This window comes from Pleurodeles waltl, chromosome 7 (genome assembly GCF_031143425.1).
Source record: "Pleurodeles waltl isolate 20211129_DDA chromosome 7, aPleWal1.hap1.20221129, whole genome shotgun sequence".
NCBI lineage: Eukaryota > Metazoa > Chordata > Amphibia > Caudata > Salamandridae > Pleurodeles > Pleurodeles waltl.
This window is the reverse complement of record NC_090446.1, coordinates 133,382,579-133,397,955: the sequence shown is the minus strand read 5'-3', so window position 1 is coordinate 133,397,955 and position 15,377 is coordinate 133,382,579. Positions and strand designations below refer to the sequence as shown.

The following is a 15,377-nucleotide window of genomic DNA, read 5'->3' as shown; positions in this document are numbered from 1 at the left end:
TCGGCTCCAAGCACTGAAAAGCGGACCTCCGCCACGGACTGGTGTGCTAAACTCAAATAACCCATATACAGAGCCAGATGTCTGTGGAAACATAAGAAATTGGGACAGTGGTGGAACTACTCTGGTATACTAAACAATCACTGATTGGGAGGAGGGAAGGAAGGAACTGCCAGGAGCAGCAGTTGTGTGGGCCAGTGGAAGCGTGGAAAACAAGTAGTGCGTCACCGTCAAAAAAGGGTTGTCCTGGTGTATGTTTAAACTTGGTTATGGGAAAAACCAAACCTGGAAAGTTTAGTACGAGTCTACATACAGTGCTCCCAAAATGCAAACATGTGCGCAGAAGCTTGTAAGCAATGTTCACAAAAAAAAAAAAAAAAAAAAAAAAAAAAAGTTTTGCAAAATTACTGTGCAATTTTAGGTACCATTTCTTTGCAGCATTATTTAGTAAAGTGTGTTGATGCATGGCAGTAATTCCAAAAAAATAATTGAAAACCAGTTTCAACAAGATTATGGGAAACACGAAAATAAACAAGCATTGGCAACAATCAATAGGCACGACATTGTAAGTCAGTTATGGTCAGTGACACTGGAATTATGCGATTGCGCTGAGATTTTCGTACAATTCGAGATTTTCCACATAATCCACCAACGTCCAAAATCTGAGGTTAAAAAAAAAATGTTGTTGTTGAATTCTACAAACGATTCAAAAGTTACTAATGTGAATACGTGTTGACACTCAGTGGAAAGACCTTTTCAAAGCTTGATTAGTCACTTTTCTATTGCTCTTTTTGGGCGTTAAACTGGTACTAATGAGGTGCAACAAATGCCCAGAGTGTTATAATGAAGTAATATTACAAAACGTGGCACATTATGTAGCATCATTTTCCTTTTCTTGCTGCGTAATTTACTCAACCCTGACACGTAATTAGACTCTCCTGCCGCATAATTCCAGTGGCCCTGCTTATGGCTTTGTCCATGCAGGTCTTATTTCTAAATGGATTTTGTATATATATATAAAAAAAAAAAAAAAAAAAAAAAAAAAAAAAAAACTTTGGGGGTGGGGGGAGAGGCTATGCCCCACCATTGTCACAAAGCAAAAACACACATTGCCACAGTAGTTCCTGGCACTGAACACAATTATTCTGTGTGCCGCTATGCTCCTTGTGAAAGAGCAGGTTGCTGTCACACAGTGAGAAGATTTTTATAAAAACATTTATTGGTTATAGGGGCCCAATTATTAAAGAAAAATCACAAAGTGCACTCATGGTACATTTTCTTGTATTAGTACAGTTTTCCATATTTCATGAATTCACAGTTTACAGAATTAGGCCAGTAAATCATAGTCTCAGAATGAGACAACAACCCCCCCCCCCCCGAATCCTGGAAGAAGTTTGACTTTTGCTCTTGTCAGGAGTATATTTCCAACCTGTCTCAGTATGGGAAAAAGGTTAGAAGAGCAGGTGAAAACCCTTAGAACATGCAAGTTAGTAGATTTGCAAAGACTCAAAAGGCAATTTCAACCCTGAAACGTTTGCTTGCCTCTACCTCCAACACCAGTTTGTAGATCTTCAGAAAGGTGGAAAACCAAGGAAATTGCTAGTATTTAAGCCCTATTATAGCATTAGCCCTGGCATAATCAGAGAGGCTAATATCAGAGCTCTTATATGAGACTGTTGTCATAATTGGTTGCTTCACAACGGAAGAGCAGATTTTTTTATTTTTTTTATTTAAACATGCAAGTAGATTTATGAAACAGCCTCTCCTATGGAGAGGTAGATATTAAATCCACACCCCTGGGAGACCTCTGAATTTATACAGTAATGTCTGGCAAATACATGGACGTTGGTTGATTTCTAAGACAGGAGCTACAGCTGCAGGGTTTTCTTCATCTGAACTGGAGTAAGCACCCCACTCATGTACACCAAAACCTTGTGCAAAGAGGATAGAGTCAGACTTCATCATACAAATATACAAAAGGGGGTTGTATATTGTACCGGCTACATAACAGGGGTATTTGTGAAGATCATATTCACCCTCATGCATATCAACACTGAACTAACAGACGTTTAGTGTTATCCATTTCAATGCTGGATATTTTATTGACCTCTAAATGATGAAAGGCTGAGTGAACCATCTAGGCTTCAAACCTGGGAACAAGAGATTGAACAGTTCCCTGGAGTGGATACATTATACACTTAACACTAACACACTGATGGCCCACAAAGCACACCAGAATTGCTCAGGGACATACTACAGCATAAGAAATCCTTTATCTACACTCTGCACACTAGGTCTTTAATTTTGTTCACCCTGCAGGTCTGGACCACCATATCATCCAAACATCTGTCTGAAAGGATGCCCGAGTGTAGACTATCAAGCTAAATTTGCACTTTTTCCTTACTCCCATATTCAAAAGATATTTGGATTGACCCAACTGCTGCATTTAGTACAGGGATGAACCTAAAATAACGTCTGATAATTTGCTTTGCCCTGACCTTCAATGAGTATGAGGCGCTCTATAAGTACTACAACAACAATTAGTTATTATGAGGCCTGTACAGGGAGACTATCCTCCCCTCTGTATAAAGGGTTCCACTTTGGCTTGATGACAATCCCAGTAGTTAAGTATACTGCTGCAGGCACCTCACTTAAGATCATAAATTAGGTTTTAACTGCTCTACGGTATTTCTAGTTGGTAGAACTTGCAGCAGTCATCCAAATCAGACAGTCCAGCTTCATCTTCTTGGGCAAGCCTTTCCATGTCAGCACTTGGGGGATTTGAAGGGCAAGGTAATAGCAGGATGCGAGTTAAAGATGTGCCACATACTCTGTGGAATGAGTGTAGAGCATCTCACTTGTGCACAAGTTAAGTGACCTCTCGTAGAACCTGCCTTACCTTTTCACGTCTTGCCTATAGACAGCTCGTGGATCATAACTAAAACTTATTAGACTTTGGGCCTACCCATTCCTTACCATTGGTTGGCTTCCTCCCAGTTCATCTGGGAAAGTACAGCAACCAGTATATTTGACAGGATATAAACTAAACTTGACAGACTTGGAGGTTTGTTTCATCTTCTAAACTCCACAAGTTGCGAAAGCTTCTGGGTGGGCAGGATGGTGGGGGCAGGGGGGAAATGACTGGTGCTGCACTCAAGTGAATAGTGTTTTATTTTTTTTCCAAAGGCCAGATTCAAAATATTTAGTTCAATGTAAAGTTCTGAAATACAAGTTGACATTTTCTCTAACTTTTTTTTAAATGTTTTTTTCAAGTCAATGCAGTACTACCCACTATTAGTAACACTGGAGGGCCATTAATATTGTATAGGTGCAGTATACAGCAGGAATTCCCAAAGTGTGGTCCCGGGACCCATGAGAATCTGCAAAGCCTCCTCAGGAGGTCCATGACCACTTAGAAAATGTACTAATATTAAACAGATTAATGCATTGTATCTAAGTAAAGTGGCTAATTGTATAATTGACAATTTTAAAATATACTGTAAACTGCAACGAATTTGAAATTGGAGGCTAAAAATTAAACTATCCTCAGATTGATGCACCTGCACTGCTCACACAAATCAAACAATATAGTAAGGGTGATGTGCGGCTTCAATTGAATTTAGAAAAGCTCCAACCTTCCTATTTAAATGTAGTGTTTTATTTGCTAGCAAGTTAAATAAAATGTGTAATCACTTGTGTATGTGTTTGATGGAATAATTGTTTTTATTAAATATATTGTTTTGTGGTTCAAATCATCAACAGTGTTTAGGCCTGAGGTCCCAGCTTCCAGTAATGACTCGGAGGGTGGACCTCAGATTCCAACACGGATTCAGTGGGGGTCCCCAGTAATGAGAAAGTTAGGGTCCACAGAAGTCAAAAGGTTGGGAAACACTGCTGTACAGAATGCAACACTGCAAGAAATTGGATTATTTGAGGTGGGGGGGGAGGAGGGGGGGGGAAGGAACTACCCACCTCAAAGAAGAATATCAAACCTTTTCAGGGTGAACCCTCAAAGCCACTAAATTAACCTGAGCACCCCCTTTGATAGAGCAGACAGGCTTAACCAAGAGCAATGTGTAAACCATCTATGCAGTACCAGAAGATTAATAAAGTCAAAATGAAAAAAAAATAACTATTAAGCAAAACGTCACCAAAATTACACAAATTCATGCAACCTAGCCTGATGAGTACTTAAGAAACATTTGAATCCCAAATTCTCAATTAATGCCCAAGTGGACAAAATAGTAACAGCAAGCTTAATTACTGTGAAGACTCAGCAACACATTTTCCCCCACAAGGTCCAGACTACTCTCTCTTGTAGTGTCTAAACTGGATTATGCCAATGCCTCTACCACGGATCATTTTTTATCAACCATGAAAAGACTACAACGGATTCAGAACTCTGCTGTCAGACTATTCCTACATGTGAAGGAACAAGCCCACATCGCCCCTGCCTTGAAGGCCCTACACAGGGTACCAGTTGCCAAAAGAGCCACCTTCAGACTGCTTTATATCACCCACAAAAAAAAAAAAAAAAAAAAAAAAAAAAAAAAAAAAACACAGCCACACACACACACCCCCCTTAGGTAGCACATCTGTCTCCATTCAACCAGCAAAACTATGGAATTTATTACCCCAAAACATAAGATTCACGGATTGACTATCTTACCTTCAGAAGACTACTCAAAAGATGGCTTTCCCACATAACCACCATACTCAAAAAGCAGTGCACAACATCTGTGTACATAAACATTTACAGTTTGACTATGTGTGTCTCTAGATAGGTGTATTTCTTTGTACAGATATGTATAAAGACGTATTCTTAAAAATATACAGATACTCTTTAGGACTGCTCAACAAAAGTATATATTACTAATGGCTAAATACAGATTCTGCTATCATGTGTTACCCCACACAATGAAAAGGTTTAAGAAAATGTAATGTGGGAAACATTTATTCTTTGAACTAGTTTCATGTGTGATGAAAGCTGCTGAAATTCACAAAAAAAAAAAAAAAAAAAAAAAAAAAAAAAAAAGGCAGTGAGGCGTTCCATACGGTTTTCATGCATGCTAGCAACGGCTGAATCACTCACCAAGAGCCTGTTGTGGGACGACATGGCACTTAAACAGCCATGCTACTTGACTTTTGGAAAACTACAAGGCCACAGTATTACAATAGACCCCACTGAGGTGAGGACTAGGTCTGTTCTCCCAGAGAACCTCTGGTGAAAAACTCAAGACTGCCAACAGACAAGCGGTTTTGGGCACAAGTTACAGCTATCAGTCATTATAGACTATTCAGGTACATTACAGTGAAAGATAATGAAGCCAACTTCTAGGGAAGCACAGATGGAACCCAAAATATAGAGAAGTCTTTGGTACGTTTCAGCCTCAACCAAGGGGGAGGAGCTAAGACTTGGTGCCACAAATGTAATTATGGGTCTTTTACTTTAAGCTTGCAAACAGACATCAATTAGGACGTATTGGAAATGGCCTTCTTTGCGGGGTCATCCCTTAACGTTCTGCCTCCTTCCTCCAATTTTTTCTGACCAGTTTGTTGGCTTTAGGACTCTAGGCACTTTACCACTACTAACCAGTTATCAAGTGCATATGCCCTCTGTGGAAATTGTATTGTTGATTAGTTTATCCACGAATGGCATATTTGATTTACTAGTAAGTCACTCGTAAAGTGCACTAGAGGTGGCCAGGGCCTGTAAATCAAATGCTACTAGTGGGCCTGCAGTACTGGTGGTGCCACCCACGAGTAGCCCTGTAAACATTGCTCAGAGCTGCCACTACAGTGTGTGTGCAGTCTTGCAATGCCAATTCAACTTGGCAAGTGTACCCACTTGCCAGGCCTCAACCTTCCCTTTTCATACATGTAAGGCACTCCTAAGGTAAGCCCTAGGTAGCCCCATGGGCAGGGTGCAGTGTATGTTAAAGGTGGGGCATGTACTGATGTGTGTTACATAACGGTGAAATACTGCTAAATTCAGTCTTCACTGTTGCAAGGCCCATCTCTCTCATAGGTTAACATGGGGGCTGCCTTTAAATATTATTAAAGTGGAGATTGCCTTTGAGAGCAGACAAATATGGAGTTTGGGGTCTCTGAACTCACAATTTAAAATACATCTTGTAATGAAGTTGGTTTGAAAATGCCACTTTTAGAAAATGGGCATTTTCTTGCTTTAACCATTTTGTGACTGACTGTTTGTGGATTGCCTGTCTGGGTCAGTTTGACAGTTGGGCTATTTGTGAATCCCTTCTAGACAGTGAGACAAAAGGGAGCTGGGGTGTAGCCTGCATATCCTAATGTGCCATCTGTGCTAGAGTGGAGGGAGGGGTGGTCACTAACATATGAATGGACTGTGTGCCTGCCGTCTCACAATGCAGACTCCAACCCCCTGGTGTGTGTCTGGGACCTGGCCAGGGCAAGGCAGGATCTTGGGAACAAGAGACTCCCCTTTGAGGTTTGCCAACTTCAAAAAAGGTATAAAGGGGTAAAAGTATTGGACCTAAAACCCCTGAAAATCAGATTACTTCTGGAACCAAGAGGGACCTCTGCCAAGGAGAAGAGCAGGAGGAGGAGGAGTACTGCCACTTTGCTTTGCTGGGTTGGCCTGCAATAGCTGCTTCCGCCTGAAGGACAAAGACCGACTTGTGTGACTTCCCACTGGTGAACAATCTCCAAGGGCTTGAACTGAGCTTGTTGAAGTCTCAAGGACAAAGATGCTTTCCGCCAGCACCTAGACTCTCTGCGGAGACTCCTGCCTTGCCAAAGTGATGCCCCCACTTGTCTCTGGGCCCTTGAAAGGTGAAGTAGGTGGAAAAGGACAGAAGTCAACGCACAGACCACCATGCAGGGAAACTTTCAATTGATAAACAACTTACCGCGGCATCGCAGCTGGAGACACATCACAGCTGGAGAAACGACACGCTAGCGGTTGCTGATAACGCAAGCCACACTGTTTACTGACACTGTGCAACCGGATTTTGGAATGCAACATCGCTGAGTGCGAAAAATCAATACAAAGCCTGGCCAGACCCGAGGTGTCCCATCTGGGAATGGAGGCATTGCTCTCTTGCGGGAGAAAAGAAATGATGCACACCTACCTGACTGGAGAAGGAACAGTGCATGGTCTCGCTTGTGAGCATTGCTGGCCTTTGACTGTGCGGCTTTATTTTTTACACTAACCATGTACATTGTATAACAGCATTCTCACAGTTTTCTAAGGATTAAGACTTATTCTTTTAAAATTCATATCTTGACATTGGATTTGTTTTGGTCTAGTCTCGTTTGATTTAGATAAATATTACCTACTTTCTAAACTGGTGTGGTGTCCATTATGTAGTGTTCTCACTGTATTACTGTGTGTTGGTACAAATACTTTACACATTGCTTCTGAAGTTAAGCCTGCCTGCTTGTGCCAAGCTACTAAGGGGGTGAGCGGGGGTTAACCGAGGGAGATTCTCCTTTACCCCAACTAGAGTGACGGTCCTTGCTTGGACAGGGGGTAGCCCGACTGCCAACCAAAGATCCCATTTCTAACAAGATTACATTAAAAGGCAGAAGAGACTGCACCAATCGGTCTCGGCTGCTATACCTAGGCTGCACACGCATATACTTAAGAGGGCAATAGGTCCACAGGGGTGTGGAATTCCTATAGCCCGACACCCAGGACATACTGTTTGGGGTCAAGGACAACAAGTTTACATATTTTGTCTGTGGGACAAGTGAGTCCCACTCCCTGCAGCACAAGCCCTTTGGCTGCCAGTTTACAGGGAGGAGAACGGTCTGTAGTTGAAGTAATATTTGTGTCTGTATATTGATGCTGTTAGAACTTGTATTTTTGCTTCATTAATGCAAAGCCTTCATTACTAAGGTGAGCAGTCTAAATAAATGTGAGGTCACACTGCACTACCGACAGTGGTTGCAGTATTTAAAAAAAAATAAGTATGTACGCACAAAATGAAATGTTAATACGAGGCTTCTAGAATGCTCTTCGATTAGATGCAAGTGTTTGCAGAAGCTTGTAAGGAAGACTAATGATTCTTTGCTTTCAAAATAAAATGTACAGAACAAAAATCCAAGTAGAAAAAAACATTTTGCTAAATGACTGACATTTTAGGTACTATTTCTTTGAAGCATTTAGTAAACTGTTAATGCATGCTAGTATTTCCAAAAATATTCAAAATGGAAAAACAGTGTAACAATTTGTCAAGATTATGGGAAATCTGAAAATAAATAAGCCAACCGATCAGTCATTGGTGGTTACTTTTTTGGTTTTGTCTTCTGTCTTGACATGGCTTTTGTTTAAAAAAAAAATAAAAATTATAATAACAATAATCTTTGTTGTGGGAGCTGCCAGGCCCTCGCCATTGTAACAAAGTTAGGCAAAAAAAAAAAAAAAAAAAAAAAACAACAAGTCTCAAAAAGCACACATTACCTGGCACCAAACAAAACTACTGTGTGTGCCAATATGCTCTTTGTGGAAGAACAGAATGCTATCACTCACAGTAAAGCCATCAGATAGATGGATAGAGAGAAACAGAAGTCTAGTGTAAAACAAAAACAAAAAAAACAAAAAAACAAACACACACACTTGGTTAGTGCCAGACCTAACCGAGGGCCCAATTCTTAAAGAAAATCACAAAAGTGTGCATGTGGTACATGTCTTTGTATTAGTGGCTTTCATTAATTCACAAAGGTAGATCAGGAAACCATTCTCCTTGAACATATTTGTGAACTGTATTTTAGCAGGAGCAAATATGCATGTGTAGATTTGCTCATGAGAAAATCTATTGAGCGTTTACAAGTTCACTTTTCCTCCAACCACTTTTTCCCCCCCTCCCCAAACCCTGGAAGAACTTATACTGTCATCAGGAGTACATTTCCAACTTCTCAGTACAGGAAAATATTAAAGAAGAGCTGGTAAAAGTCCCTAATACAAGCATTTTGGTAGGTTTGCACAAACCCAAAGGCATTCCAGCCCTGGAACTTTGCTTACTGCTAGCCCCAGTATGTAGATCTGCGGAAAGGTGACACAATAAGGAAATTGCTAGTATTTAAGCCCTACCGTATATTATTAGCCCTCGCATAATCAAAGAGGCTATTATCAGAGCTCTTACATACTGAGATTGCTCTCAGTTTGTTGCAGCACTACATAGCACCAAAGGGACCAGTAGATTTATGAACTAACCCGTCCCATTGACAAGTAGATATTTTATTGAATTCCACACCCCTGGGTCCATGACTGATTCTCTGTACTAGAATAGAAATAAGGAGACGTTTTGATCCTAAAATGTACCTCATTTATTGTCAAGAGTGTTGGGCATCAAGGTGCGACATCATCCACATCCGACCCAGCTTCCGAACTTGGAGATTTTTGCAGAAACACTCACCACAGGGGCCAATACTTATTAAAGGCCTCAGTCTTCAGTGACATTGCCTAAATACACACAGAAGTTACAGGCCCTCAACTGCAAAGTTGTTCTAAAGGGATGCAAGTATTAAATTCCCCCTGCTATTTTATCATGCCAGCGGATCTGATGATGCCAGATTAGATTTCAAAACACTGGCATATTGATTCCTCAACCAGCTGTCTATGGAACCACCTCAGGAATCTACTGGTACAGACAGTAGGAGTCTTCCAGTAGAATAAACGAGCTGAAGATTGATTAATCTCCTGTTGAAGGAGTTGAAAACCATTCCTGTTCAACATCCAGCACTACCTCAACCACTTCATGCTCTTTGGGGGAAAGTGTTTATAAGGGAACTAATTAGTGATGCCGGTAGCAGTTATTTCCAGTGCCAGCAAGCTGTTTGGTACACGGGTATCTGGGGTTCTCTAGACCAGAACTATCTTGAGACAGTGTGGAGATGGGACAACTGTTCATATAGCAGGTAGGCTGGCAGAACCCTATCTGAACTCCCCTTTCTGCTCCATTAGGTGGTGCCAGAAAAAGTCAAATAAAGCGGCACTGCAGTGTTTCACTACCTTGCCAACAATCTTCATGCAGGAAAGGCCAATTGCCAAAGAGTACAAGGTTCCATTTTTTTTTATTTATTATTATTTTTTTATCAGTACTCTACATGAGGAATCTGAACCACAATAGATTTGGGACCTGACCTACCTAGACTCCTCAAGGTCACTCCAGTTAACTTGCTTCTAACAGCTGTTAACATACTTTGTGTGCAAGAAACATGGCTCATGAACCCTTTGGCAATGCTTGGATTTATTGAAATTCACAAGTCAGTGACGGCCTTTCGAGCTACCTTAATATTAGCCTTGACTTAAAGGAGACACTTGTAGGTGACAATGACATGTTTCAGTCAATCAAGATAGAACCAAAGATCACGCAATAAGAATTCTATTAATAAACCTATACCTCAATTTCTTTGAACCAGGGAGGCTGGAGAAAACGCATCATTTAGCCTAAGTCCTAGAGGGGGTGTTATGTGATCATCCTGGGTACAGTGTGATTCTCTGTGGTGATTTTAAGCTCAAGTTCCTTGGAACGGCCACCCAGTTTGTCCAACAAAGCTACTGCAAACTTCCTCGCCAGGCACGGCTTAGTTTCTATTCAACATACTCTGGAAGGGAACTCCACTGATGTAAATTACCCATGCACTATTCTGTGGAAACACACTCTGGACTACATCTTAGTCTCTCCTTACTGACTGTGGGAGTCAAATGAAGATTAGCATCTACAGGCCATATGTCGCATAAAATGGGGGCCACTTCCTTCCGCAAAAAAAAAAAAAAAAAAAAATATTTGGAAATCAGCTAAGGGCTCCACCCTCTTGGCACAGTCGGGTGAAAGCTTGCTGAACAACTGATTGGAAATAGTCAACAATCTACTGAATAATTTAAGTTCCGCTCTTCCCCCTCAAAAACCAAAACCATATCCCTTTCAGTCATCTTTGATAAGGGACAGCAAGCAGCGCATCCAGAAGCTACAAAGCTGACCCCACAGAAGTAATCATCTGTAGTGTAATTCTGAACACCTGGCACAACTTCAAGCTGCAAAGAAACATAATAAACTGGTCTGGTCCTTCAAACGCACACAGGCAGAAAAAGACTGGTTACACATTTACTCTCTTGCGCAAGCATAACCAAGCAGACTTATGGAAGTTCATTAAAAACAGGATAAATGCCATCCAATATGATCAATGAGGAAAACTGGCTACGCAATGTAAGTAAGTTATACGTAACTAACACCTTTTCCCCTGCTAGTTCAAGGAACCAGGGGAGCCAACAAGTGCAGCAACAACTTTTTGTAACTGCTCTTACGCCTTGTCTGCAAAAAAAAATAAGGGCTTTGTGTGTGCTGGGCCCAATGTCATCCCTGCCCATTTGTTCAAAGATGATATCACTTTGTGGTCAGCTACTCTTTCGACTTTGTACAATGCCTGCCTGCTATCCCAATCGATTCTAAACAGTTGGAGGGGCTACATCCAATTTATAGGAAAGGGAATAGAGAAGATCGCCTCATCACCCTTCTTAATATTGAGACTTAAGTGTTTGCCTCTCTGCTGTTAAGAGCTGGAATGCTGGGAAGAAGCTAATATTATAATTCCTGCTTCTCAGACAGGGTTCGGGGCAAAAGCAGACAACATGCAATATAGTGGCCCTTTCTTATTTAATACAACAAGCCTCTAATAATAATAATAATTAAAAAAAACTCCACCACTCTGCTTGTTTTGTGGGCTATTCCGCTGCATTCAATTCTGTTGCTAGAAACCACGTATGGGCAAAAGACCAGCGTTGGGGTTTACCAAGTAATCTGTTATGGTCGACAGAAGTACTTTCTACAGAGTCTTCTGTAAGAGTAAAGCAGTCTACAACTGCCTTATGCAGGAATATCTCTACAGACAATGGCCTAAAACAAGGATATGTCCTTGCCCCGCTCCTCTAACTTGTATACCGCAGGCATGTCGTCAGCTCTAAAGCTACAACTTGATCCCACCTAAAACTGGGAAATTAAGAATACAGTATGCTGACAACATTGTCTTGCTGGATCACTCTAGAGTAGGATTTCAAAAAGCACTATGTGTTCTTCATAAATACAACGTGGCAAATAAGAGGACTGTGAATGCTTCTAAAACAAAGGTAATTGTCTTCAGGAAAGCTTCTAAACCCAAATCGTTATTGGTCTATGGGCCCCCTTAAGATCACTGGGGCAAAGTCATACAAATACTTAGGACAGTGGCTGACAGCGAATGGGAGGGCTAAAGTTCACCTTTGCCATCTTAAAACCGAGGCTAACTGGATAATTCCAAGAGTGTCAGCTTAACAACTTGATCGAGAGCCCTTCAATTCCCATTTGACGAGTGCTTGCAGCTACTCTTCTGCCAACATTAAATTACAGTCACAAAGTATATACAGGGCAGCTCACTAATTTAGCAGACTAAGCTCAAGTTAAAGCCTATAAAAGGGTGTCTAAGCTCTCACGGCATGTAAGGGGTTGCCTAGTAAGATTAGAGCTGGGAGTAGAAAGTCAGAAATGGGACCATTTGGGTGCTTTTCTAAAGTACTATTTGGGTTGCCACAGCTCCACCTAATACATTGAAATCAGCAAATCGCTGAACCTTCACTCTAAACAATCCCTGGGCGAACTTTCTAGGCACCTCACTGCACTCCTCACACGTTAACCATTCAGCCTTAGACTCGCTGCTTCTCGTGCAATCCACCCTCAAAGCTGCTCTGAAGAAGCAGATTAGACATATTTCAATGACAACAGATCTTGAAAAATTAAATACTTCTCTTGTGGTAGGTGCCCTGAAACCACCCTATGAGTCTAGCTGGGATATGCGGACAGTGTGGCAATACTGAAAGTGTGCGGATGGAAAAGTCTGCTTATCGCGAATTATAACCACAAGGATGATGGCTCTGGTGATTAAAGAGATGAACGCAAAATGGCAATCCCTCTCCATGATAACCAATTGCAGGCTTTGTGAGTATAAATATGAGTTGTTTAGCCATCTTCTCTGCTGTTGCCCCTCTCTGAGGATTGCACGTTGCTCAAACTTTTTAAGTCAAGGCATAAGGGCGTGCGCAAAAGCAATTAACTTAGTTTTTTACTAAGTAAGTACCGACTGATTTAGGAAAATTCATCCATCAACTACAAAACCTGCTGGACGCAAGTAGAAAAGTTGGCCAGTCTTCACTATACTTATGCTTACATTGCACTTATGTCAGTAACTTTTGAATTCCTGCCAGTCTAACTAGTTTGTCACATTTGGCTATATATATATATATAAATAAATAAATAGATAAATCTTAGGACAGTGCTAATTTTTATAGGCTGCAGTACAAGATTTGCTGGACAGATATCCTTACCTGCACCCGTTCACAACATGATCAGACTGACTTGGTGAACCCTTGCATTTTTTACTGTAATGTAAAATATTTTAATTATTCGATATTTATTGATTCATTTTAAATTGCTATAATCGGAAGATTCTTCTTTGTAAGATTTTTATTAATCATACAATAAACATTTTTTTATCGTTAGATTTGGGAGGCTTACTGGTACAGGCGGGCAGCATAAGCTCGCACGTTTCTTGCACATGCACGGTTTACTAGACTGCCCAGTGCAACATACTCAGTTTATCCAAGCAAGTTTCATTACAAAGTAAGCAGTGGCGCGGGGGGGGGGGGGGGGACACCTGAATCTCAAAGTTCGTAAACGGAGAAAACGGCATTTTTGGAAGTGTATGTTTTTTTTCTTCCTACAACCGCACAATGAAGTTACCCAGGGGTTGAATACAAAAAAAAATAATATGAACAGGTTTAGCAGCCAGAGAATGCACTGTGTAACAAAGTGATACATTAGCTTACTCTCAGAGCAGATACCAGTACCAAACGCAAAACAGCAGAGAGCATAAACATCGATGTCATCTGCACGTCCACCAAATAGTACTTTAGAAAAGCACCATTGCAAAAGATAGGTTGTTTGCGGTCAGGTTAATAAAAAAATAAACACACAAAGTAAGGCAAAGAAACAGGCGTGGACTGGATCAAGTCAACGCTAACCTTTTCAAAAGTCTGAAGCAGCGAGAAAACGGTTAACTTCTCTAAACGCATCTAAGAGAAAATATTGAACTTGTGATGAATAGATGTACTTCTGAGATGCGCTGAGTTCCGACACGTCAGGGCCGTTGGATTGGTACACAAAAAAGCCAATAACATTAGGTGCGGGAAAATATACTTCGTTGGGCGGAGTCATGGTCCACACTCTATACTTTCAAGAATCGTTAACTATAGGCCAAACAGACACACGATGGGCAGGCACACCTGAAGCGTACGGTCTTTAGCTTCTCGTAAACAGACAATGGGCACGGGGGGGACTTTACCCTAAAACACATCATTTAAAGTCTGTAGGAGGAATTTGCACTCCAATAGGGAGCTGCACCTCCAGCCCCCGAAGCGATAACCTCTTACACAAGCTCTAAAAGCAACTAATTTAAAATAGAAGGGGGGTGGGCGTTATCACGTGAACATTTAGCTACATCTGTCCTGCATGGAAGCAAACTATATATATCCACCTATTACTACATCGCCCTGAACTGCGACGTAGGACCCGCTGAAGGACCTATTGTGTCGTCTGCGGACTAAGAGGCAACTACAAGCACGACCACCCAATCTGGACTCCCTGTGGCTGATCCACGCCAGCGACTCTGACGTTAACTCACTGGCCTGGCTGGGGCTCGCTGACGCTGTCTGGGACGCCACAGCACCCCTACCCACCGCGAAATTATCTTGAGGCCAGGAACTTAATTCAAAACATTACCCAGCCCACCGCTCTCCGGGAGGCTCCTCTGAACGTCAGACACTCGGTCCTCGCTAGTCGTCTACCGAATTTCTGCGCCGGTTAAATTTGAAGTCCTTACTGCATCTCAACTGACCAATCGTTGCACGCTAAGTCACCATTGGGCGGTGTCGCTCTCTAGCGCCTTTGGGAGATGTAGTTCACCAATCGCACTGCTGCCGCTAGTGGCGTCGAACGAAACTACAAGTCCCAACACACAACGGGACAGATGGACTGAAAGCTTTCACCCCGGCCAGTAGCGGCGCCTTCGATAGTTTTGAAAACAGACTAATATATGTAGATTACTGACTATAGGACTATAAAAACTTCAAGCTGCTTTAGACTTTCAAAAAACATACTACGTACATCACTGCGCATTCTGTGAGTAGAGGAAATACGAAATCTATGTTTCAAAAGAAGGAACTTATAAGGGGCGTAGGAGACATTACATTTTGGGGGAGCGGGCGGAGATGTGCAGACTGCAATGGGAAGAGCTGATCCTGCAGTCTGTCTTGGTTCTAAAAGCATTAGCCGAACCATAAAAAGTCAGAAAATGTCCTGGAAAAA

At 41.6% G+C, this 15,377-nt stretch overlaps 1 protein-coding gene across 4 annotated transcripts in view; it reads right to left on the bottom strand.

The window, feature by feature from the left end:
* Positions 1 to 14,903, bottom strand: part of LOC138303864 (targeting protein for Xklp2-A-like) — a 37,926-nt gene extending 23,023 nt beyond the window's left edge. For 3 of the 4 annotated variants that reach the window (XM_069243364.1, XM_069243363.1, XM_069243361.1), the window contains exon 1: positions 14,793 to 14,903. The gene's annotated coding sequence lies outside the window, so the exon portion shown is untranslated. Of the gene's footprint in view, positions 1 to 13,339; positions 13,383 to 14,792 lie in introns of those variants that run through there. The other variant, XM_069243362.1, reaches the window with a different exon arrangement.
* Positions 14,904 to 15,377: the final 474 nt, after the last annotated feature.